The following is a 10,025-nucleotide window of genomic DNA, read 5'->3' on the forward strand; positions in this document are numbered from 1 at the left end:
ATGTAAGTCGCCAGATTGTCCGCTCGCTTTCTCGCTCAGTATCCCATCTTATGAGTGACATAACATGTCATGTTAGCCGTGTGGGTTCTTTTTACCATACTTCACCATTCTGGTCATGGCAGGTTTGAGAAGAGGTGTAGTGGGGGACCAGGAGCGGTTCGGGTATCACTCGTCACTGATGTTAGTCGTAGCTGGAAGTCAATTGCATGTGTGCTGAATTCAAAGTGCAGTGCACGAATCACTGCACCACCGCTCCTATCCACTCTCTCCCAAAATCGCAAAAGGTAAAGCCTTGCAATTGCTTGCTCATGTCACTGCTGGCAGAAGGGCCTCAACTAAAGGTAGCTCTAGAGAACCCCTCTACACGGTATTTGGCCTACTCTTCCATGATGACCAGACATGTTGTAAGTTGTGGAATTACCTGCGCTAAAACAGTGATGAACCCATTTATTTTGCTAATTGGACAGAGGTGGGGGAGATTTAAGAAAATGATCCATTGCTTCAACTGTTGTGTCAGGAGACTGAACTGACAACTGCCAGATTGCAAGTCCTTATATGGTAACCATTTCACTCTGGCAGCAACCCCCCAAATTGTATTTGTGAAAATTAATGTAATTGCCAAGGTAAGATGTTCAGAAGCCTTGGTCAAATCATTGCATGCTAAGTGACCGCTATCGCTGTGCCTCCGTATGCTAATTCCACAGTCATGCATCTTGGCGTTCACAACGGACATCATCCCACGCCTGGTGTATTATTATGGATACTCAGCAGAGTATGGCACAGGTTCGCCTACAATGCATGGGTACACGGAGGACAGCTTTTCAATTTTCAAGATCAGCGACTTCAAGGAGCAAAATTATCCCAACATCCTGCCAGCCTGGTTTGATCCGGCAATCCACACAACCTGCAGGTTTGTGCCATTCAGTGTCATGCCCAGCTATCGGGGGTGCCGTCCCTGCGAATGTGATGCACTGATGTCTGGGTGTGTTGTCCAGGTAGATGCGACATCCTTCTGGGTGTGGCGTCCTCCTGGCTCCGCCCCTTCCTGATTAGGCTCGTTTTCTTCCTCTTTTCACTCCGTGACTTTCCTTTTAAGACCCACACTTCCCCTAGGCCCCACCTCTGTTTATGCCCTGCCCCTTACCGTGGACACAGGGTTTGGCTTAGTTGGGTAGTAAGGGGTTGTGGTAGGGTTGGGGGAAGAGTGTGCATGGTGGGTGGGGACAGTAAAGGGGGTGGGGGGGGAATTGGAGGGGGGGAGCAGTGGGTACGGGTGGGATGGCTTCACAACCAAAGTCCCACTTAGAGAAATATAATAATAGATTGATATAAATTCTAGCTCATTGTTACCTTGCTAAAGAGTAATGTTATTTATTTATCTATCGATCCACGACTGCTTAATTGAGTCTCAAGATCCATTTGCAGGAAGACCGTGCATTGGGATTCCAGTTTAAGGTGGTCTTATGCATGTGGGATGCAATAAGAGGTCCTGGAGAACCCATGATAATGAAATGAAGCTTAAAGGTTCACACAGACATGAAACCACTTGGTCTACAGCCATCTTCTGGTCACCTCAGCACAGATAGTTAAGAAATTGATGCGATCTACCAACCCTTTTCTCTAACGTTTTTGAATTGCTGGCATACACAACTATAATCAATATAACCATATTGATCGATATTTAATATAACCTTACTTGACTATGATCAAATCACCACGAATACAGCTGATCTTAGATTCCGGAAGTCAAGCCGGCTTGAGCCTTGTTCGTGCTTAGATTGATGATCACCATGCACAATGCAGGTGCAGTAGGCGACTGTGGAGCTAGGTTGTCAGCAGTGGGTACTTCAGCAAAATTAACAGTTGTGCTATATTGCTCTCCCATTATCTGTACTCCCTGCCTTCACCAACCTGGCATGGACCAGCGTGAACCATTGTCAAAAGAGCCCCCACAAGCTGCACGTTGTGGGAAGGCCCTCTTTCAGAAGCGGATTTTTTTAAGGGCTGTGAACGCATTTACCGTTTGTGCACAACCATACTTGTTCAATTTAGCGCCAACTCTACTTTCGAGGCACTTTGCTCAATATAGTCCATGCATGCTTGTGGTTGTACGTGTGTAGGTATCCAGGTTATCGCTACCCGCCGGATCATCCCCAAGCCTACTCCGTCACCAAGCAGTACTGGCAAGTACTGACGGCAAAGCTGGCCTTCGTCATTGCCATGCAGGTACACATCAACATGCACACACACACACACACATTCATAAACCCATTGAAAGATAAAGGTACAGCCCTCCAATTACTTGCTCATGTCACTGATGGCAAAAGCGCTCCTGCTATAGGGAGCTCAAGAGAGACCCTTAAGATGTATTTTTACTGCTCTTCCACACTGGTCAGACGTCTTGGGAAGATGTGGGAGTTCCCACACTGGACAGAACCAAACTCAGCCGACCAATTGACTGGATGTATTCCATTTACACTGCTAGGTGGATAGAGGCAGTGGAATGTAAAAAAAAAACTTTCACCATTGTTTACACTCCCACGACCAAAGATCAATTCACACCCGTGACCTCTGGATTGCAAGTCTAGTGTGCAAAGCCTTACACTACTGCACCATCGTACAGACTCATCTGTGAGCAGTTGTTAAGGTCAGCAGAGCAAACCGTGATCATTGTCAATGGGTCATTACAGATAATGCCAGTAATGCTATTACACCTCACAATTGCACAGTATTTCTGAGATCACAAATAATAGTGGTAATACAATACTTTCATCATGCAGCAGACGATTCATGTTGTTGATGCAATTTGTCACACGTAAGCATGTGTGCTTGTGGGAAGGGGAGCGGCTGCGTTGTTGTTTGTGAACTGCGCTACCAATCCTGTGTGACCGGAGTACTATTTCTGGCCACAGCCAACAACAGTGGAAAATATTAGAACCAGTGTTGAGCTTCCCTTAAGTTGATTCTGTCTTAAAATGAGTACTTGATGAAGTGTGTGAAAATCATCACTGGCGAGATAAAGGTGCACACCACCCCCACAGGCACTGTGCGAACCTTCATAGATGCACTTGTCTCAGTCTGTGAAAGGCTACACAGGGAATCTTTGTAGTGGTGACATGGCCGAGTGTAAGTGTTTGCTGATTGTTGCGGTAATTTGCGGCTGCCCAGGTGAATACGGTGGGTGCATTAACTGCACATCATAAATGTTGCCTGCTGCATAGTGAACGTAAAAAATCCATTAAGTAATTCAAAAAAAGTGCCTCGGTATAATTTGCCAAATGTTCAAAAATTACTCAAATGACTTAATTTAATTTGGGAAAAACGACGTAACAATATAATATCCCTAGGCTGCAGGTCCCCGGAATAGTTGACCTGAGATGTAAAGCACTTTGAGATGCTGCCATATTATATTTAGTAAGCACCCTTTACATGCAAATCCTGAAACTGAAAATCCTTTACCTGTGTGTGGACGTGTGCAGCACGTGGTGTTACTCACGAAGGCCTGCATTGCATACATCATCCCGGACACGCCATCCCATGTGCGCGCCTGCATGCGCCGCGAGCGCTTCGTCGTACAGACGATTCTGCAGCAGGCAGAGCTGGGCCGTCTCCGAAACACCCTCCTCACCGATGCCCCCAGCTCACCGCCATCGCCTCAATTCCACGTTGAGGATGAGCAGGCAGAGATGGGCCTGCTTCGCTGCTCACTGCATAAGGAGTCTCCTGGCGTATTGCACCCACCCCAGCGGTGCCACATGGAGAATGAGCAGGCAGAGAAGACTGGTGACGACTCACTGCTGAAGGGATCCGAGGAGGAATCAAGCAGCGAGGATTCGTCAACTGTCTTCTACAGCATATAAATCTACTCAGACTTCTAAAGGAGGCTGCTATCCTAACGCTGTTTGCACGTGGACAAGGACATTGCAGTCGAACACTATCTGTATATATTAATAAATAGTTTATGATTTAACATGTCTCAATCATCTCATGTCTTTTCATACGAATCACGATGTGAATGAGGAAAACTAGAAATTATTGTTATTTTGTAAATATTTTTTATTTTGGTTTAACACGTAGGCTTTCGGGCCCAATATCATCCATAGAGGTGTTTTTTGGGTTAGATCGCGTACATATATAAACGTGTCATTAAAACCCGCCACCACTCGATACAGCCAACTAGTAAGGGTTGTCACGGAAACAGAACAAGCCAATTCGTCACTGGTACTTTGGAGAGCCAAGCCACAACATTTATAATCGGAGTACGACGTTTTGCCAGTAATTACAACTAGCTTCATCAGGCGACAGCCAGATTTGTGACACTCTCGCGCAAAGTGGGGGGGGGGGGGAGATTACCGAGTCAACGTACATTATGCATGTGCATAATGAGAGCATTTTGATCTTGTCCTTCCTGTCTATTGTGTATTAAAATAGCCGTACCAATGGTAATCCCTATTGAAGTATGGTGCCCTTTATAGGCATGCATTTAAATAATGTATTATTTGTTGGCACCCGTGTTCAGCAGTAGCAGAGCACACGTGCCAACAAGGACACTCAGTTGATTTTAATGTTGAAGTTCTGTGCAAAACTAGCTACTGCTGGCCAAGAATAATTCGAGAATCTATCGAAATTGAAAGAAAAATGTACCGTTCGGATAGCTACCGCCTTTGTGCTGTGTGAAAGCGACCCATCAAATAGTACATTAGATGAAACTCCAAGTACCCACTCAGGAGGTATAGTGGTAAAGCAGTGGAGGAAAAAAAAGCAAATTTTTAAATTTGCCCTTGTTGAATGATAGAGTCGAGACACACAGCAAGCGAGATTAAGAAAGCGCATCGGAAGAAATAACGGAGGTGAGAGAGAGAAACAATTGCCTCCTGGAGAAGGAAAGGCATTCCTACCGAGGGAGACAAGTTGACAAAGATTTTGATAATGGGAACCGGTGGCGTGGCTCGATCTTCCCTAGGTGCGCAACACGCTACCGAAAGAAAACAAAATCCTATTCAAAGGCTAAAATAAGCTCCATTTTTTGTATAAGAGCCGGATAAACAATAACCCCATCCATAGACTGAGGAAGAAAGGGAAGAGCCTGAACAAAGGGGAGGAGATTACGACGGAGATGGGTTGGAGGTGGAGAGAAGGGGAGAGGGGAGGCCGTAAAGGCGGCTGCACATTCAAGGAAAGCGGCGTAGAAAGAGTTGAACGGGGACATGGAGACAACAGACAAAGGGTGGAGAAAGAGGAAGGCAGGATCTTTCAGTGCTCCCTACAGGAAACCCACAAAACTGAATTTCCTAAACTCGTGTCGCCTCCGTGACAGCAGCACCACCAACGCCACAGACTCACGCTCCCCTAATCGACAATACCATCTCCATTGCCGACCAGCCACGAGATGGCTGCTCTCAACACCTCGGTCGTGGTGTATGCAGCAAAAGACTTCCGGCTGGTGAGCAACCGGCCATTGCGAGGGTTGGAAAGAAACTGAAGCACGGGGCGACTCCCACAACCTTCGGGTATTTCCCAACTGGATGACGTCTTGGGATGAAGCTAGAAGTAAGCCAAATACGCACTCAATAAATGGGACAAAGATCCCAGAGAAGCCTCCAGAAATGTCACAGGAGGCTCGGGTGTGAGAAACCAGACTCCATGTGGGGTCCTCCAGACCTTTGCCCTCCAGTTCATCAACATTTGTAAAAGCAGGACGTCTCAAAGGTACGTAGCATGGGTGAGGGACGATGTTGAGAACCACGTTCCATGATTAGGCGCTTTGACAGGTTGGGGTCCGAGTAAACTTTTAATGGACCTCACCCTACGACATTACAGATAGAAGGATAGTGTGCCGGCACAATCCAGACACCCTGCTACACCGAAACACTCTGCTGCATCAAACTCCCTGGTACAGCTAAACACTGGCATGATTACGCTCAAATACACACAAACTCTCGCTCAGCCAGTTGGTACACAGGTTGTCAGTTGTGGGGGACGCGGGCCCCCGGCTCCCCACCCGGGGGAGGGCTGATCTCGAGAGGGCTGCGGGCTCCGGACTCCTCGCTCGAGTGAGAGCAGCCGCTACTCGACTCCTCGCTCGCGGGGAGAGGGCTGCCGCTCTCCGGCTCCTCTCTCCGCAAGGCAAACACCGGCTTAAAGCTAAACGATACGCATGGAGCTGCATCTCACAATGCAGTGCACGAAAACTGATTAAATAATACAGATTTAAGTTTGCAAATTAACACAAAATTCGTTCTCAATTTTAGTTTTCCAAATGCGCTATCGGCGTAATGTCAAGAGACAAATAAATCATCCATTCGTAAATCTCGCATAGCCGTGCAGGCCTTGTGTCATAAAATGCGGTGGGTGGCCTTTTATCTTGTACACAATAGGAGCCAACACTTTCACATTAGCTGTGTTATGAGATTGTGCGGCGCACGAGAGTCAAGCTGAAATTGTTATTCTCAGAGATGGAATTAGGAAAATGAAGTGCAAAACCCAAGTTTAATGAGACTGTAATTTTGTGCAGTCGCTGGTGACGGGGCTCGGACGATCGACTTGATAAGACTTGAGACCTCGGTTTCAACCCAAGCAGTCAAAATCCAGATTCAAGCCCAGAATCTCATTATTGCCAACGCACCGCTTTGATCTCTGAGCCACCCGTCCACTTTGCATATATAGTGTTATCATATATTTTATCTGAATGTCACCGCTGTACACTCAATTTTAACGGTGATTTTCAATATCTACCTTTGGGATGTTTGCCAAATTCACAGATATTTTTTAAGAGTGACAAGAGAAAACCCATGCATCTTACGTGACACTTTGTTGTGCTCTGCATTGGCAGTGATTAAATAACGCTTAAACGTATTTGAGTTATCGACAAATGAGTTTTAAGTTGGTAATAATAAACTAATATTACCGCGCACAATTTTGGAAACAAACTTAACATTGAGCGCCACTCGGAGGCGATAAGTACACTCAAACTTTGCACGGGCAGTGTCGTACACCTACTTGCTGTACTGCCTCTTACCAGCTGGAGGCGGGTGGGCTCACGCACGCCACGTACGCACCTGTGCGTTGCGATGGAGGATGTCCAAGAAGGAGCCGAGGCCCAGGCTGGGGAGGTTGCGCGAGTCAAAAGCTCGGCAAGCTGCTTCTCCACGCGTGACAGCGCGGGTAGGCCCAGGGGCTCTGCCATCTTACTTGCGTGGCTCAGCAGACGGACCAGATGCTTGGCTACCGCCTCTGCGAAGGAGACAAGCAATGCCATTGCAGGAGAGGACAACGATGCTGTAACTCGCTCCAATAGGCTCAACAACTGCAACTCTCTCTCTGCCCTCCCACCCCCCACGTCTCATCTACGGCCTCCCGATACGTTTCATCATCACTCTCCAGATGACTCAAAAAACAAGTTTAACACGAAGGCCTTCGCGACCATGATTATCCATAATAGAGCTTTTTGGGTTAGGTCACGTAAATAGTGCATATTAACGCGTATTATTGAGTGCATGTTTACATGATCTAACCCAAAAATCTAGATGGACTAAAAAAACCACTGGCAGACTTCTCACACCCGTATGCAAGACGATATCGCCCCAATATTCGAATTGTTCAACTATCCCCCGAACCAGTCCAGGATTAATTTCAAGATCACACTCAGCATTCTGAAGGTCCTCCGTGGTCTGACCCCCTATGTACAATACAAGAAACTACATTTTATTCAGATTGTGCTTTCGATATCGTGTCATGAGACGGAGTATCCACTCGGATCTCTCACAGAGCAGCGGAACCCGTCCTATTGGAGAATGGCCCGCAGAAGAGAACATCACAAAGCTACCTCTGACATTGCTTCTAGTGACCTCTGGTCCACAGAGTAAAGGGAAGCACATTCCCACCCACTCTGTTGAGCCATTATTGGACTTGGTCAAATTAAGTGCATAGCCATTTATTTAGTATATTTTGGGTTTTTTTGACAGTCATTAATGACCGAGCTGAGACCATCAACTGGCTGCACTTGACAAAAGCAAGTTTAATCACAGGTGGTTACCCAGATTCGAACCCAGGATCTCAGCGTTTCCAGCTCAACGTTAATAATCTCTCTCAGCCACCCGGGTCATCTCGACGTAAATTTGACAAACTGATGCGTCGTGATATGCCAAACTCTTACTAATGCATTAGTAATAATCGAGACGAGATGTGAAATAAGGTGTTTAGAGAAGCTACGACAATTCAGCGTGCGTGCAATCCAGTAGACTCTTGATTATCCGTGTGCGGTTTATCTGATTTGCAGATTAACCACCCACATGAGATTTTTACTTATTAATAACTCATGGATTTTCCCTTAGGCCCAAATTAATAATCTAAGAATAGTTATACATTGTAATTCTTGGAAATGTTTGTTACAAGTCACGTGCTTATATCGAGCAAATATGTGCGCCCATGAATCCGAAATCTACGTGATCACCTCGACAGTACAGTAGTTGCATATCTTTACAACAGTGGGTGGAGTTTGATTGATGGCGATTGGCGTGGCTCTGCTATCCACTTAGAGGGCCGAGTCTTCTGCTCGGGAGCAGGAAAGTTTTATCACCGACCACGTGCATCGATCGGTTGATCGTTAGTTTGTGGCATAGAGATCCGCAGAAAATAGATATATTTGGATCATCCGAGATTTTTATCATCCACAGCCATCTTCCCCGTAATTAGCGCGGATAATCGAGAGTCTACTGTATGTGAAAATTTGTCTCCTTACTCCCCGGAGGAGGCGGCGGTCTCGTGTCGCGAGTGCTGATGTTGCCGAGAAACGCGGCCGGTTTCTCCTTGACCACGAGGTCGCGAGGAGTCTCGAGGGAGCCACAGCACAGGGCCAACTGAAACAGCTTCCGGGCCAGCGTGTCCCCTTTCACCTGCCCCAGGAAGTCCTGCACACACTGTTGGTGGAAACAATAAAGGACCCAAACCACTTGCAGCCATATCACTCTGTTGGGACAAATAGAGGGTGATACATGCATAGATGTCCGACCAATTTCAATGCCCCCCCTTACTTTTGTCTCAATGTGTGACTGAATTTTGTGAAAGCGATGGCCCTAAATATTATAGAGGAGAGTTAATTCAGTGGTAGAGAAAGTTTTTTGATAATGGTGGAAGTATCCACAGACTTGAAACGTATGGCGATTATCACTCATTAAATAATTCCGAGGACAAATGTATTATGGAAAATCTTTGACAAATGAAAGCAAATGCATGAACTTTCTCGCACGGTAATTTTGTTGCATTAAGTCCAGACGCCATGGCCCCCACCTTCTTCAGCTTATTCACAAAGATGTCCTCGGCATTCTGGAAAACCTGCAGCACCATCTCGGCCGCCGGCTGTGTCGTGAACTGTCGGCGAAGATCGGCGCTCGTCCCTGGCAAGGGGAACGACTCCAACAGGTATTCCTTGACCTTGTGTGGCTGGCCCTCCACCCCCTGCTTGATGTCACACTCGATGCGAGCCAGCCCACGGTCCATCGCCTCCCGCTCGCCTTTCTGGGCCTTGCCAATCACCTAAACAAACAACACAATGTTAGCAACTGTGGCGGCCACAGGTGCAGGGCAGTGCTGTAGTTGCGATGATGGAACACGTGATGGACGAGTGGTTCAACAGCGAATGCAAGGTGTGCTGCTAATGCAAGACTGCAATCGAGAGATGGGATTGGTGGATAATCCTAGCGGCAGTGGCTTTTGGCAAGCCATCGACCAAAGACAGTCACCGCATCACTCGCTTTCAGATGGGCTTCTGCGGCCAACTGGAATGCTCTTCCTTCCGATATTAGTAAGCCATTGGAGCTTTGCACTTTAAAATCTAGATTGAAAACAATTTCTTTAGAACTGCTTTTTGTGTTCAGTTTGTTGTCCTCCACACCTCTGATTGGCACAGTTGGCTACGTACAGTGCGAAAGACGTTCAACATATATACATGTGGTTTTACCCAATCCAGTCATTTCTGAGTACTTGTTTAGATTTGCAAATTTTGATTCTGACGCCGGCACACACGT

Source organism: Petromyzon marinus, chromosome 37, assembly GCF_048934315.1.
Source record: "Petromyzon marinus isolate PM22_M1 ecotype Great Lakes invasive population chromosome 37, UKy_Petmar_22M1.pri1.0, whole genome shotgun sequence".
NCBI lineage: Eukaryota > Metazoa > Chordata > Hyperoartia > Petromyzontiformes > Petromyzontidae > Petromyzon > Petromyzon marinus.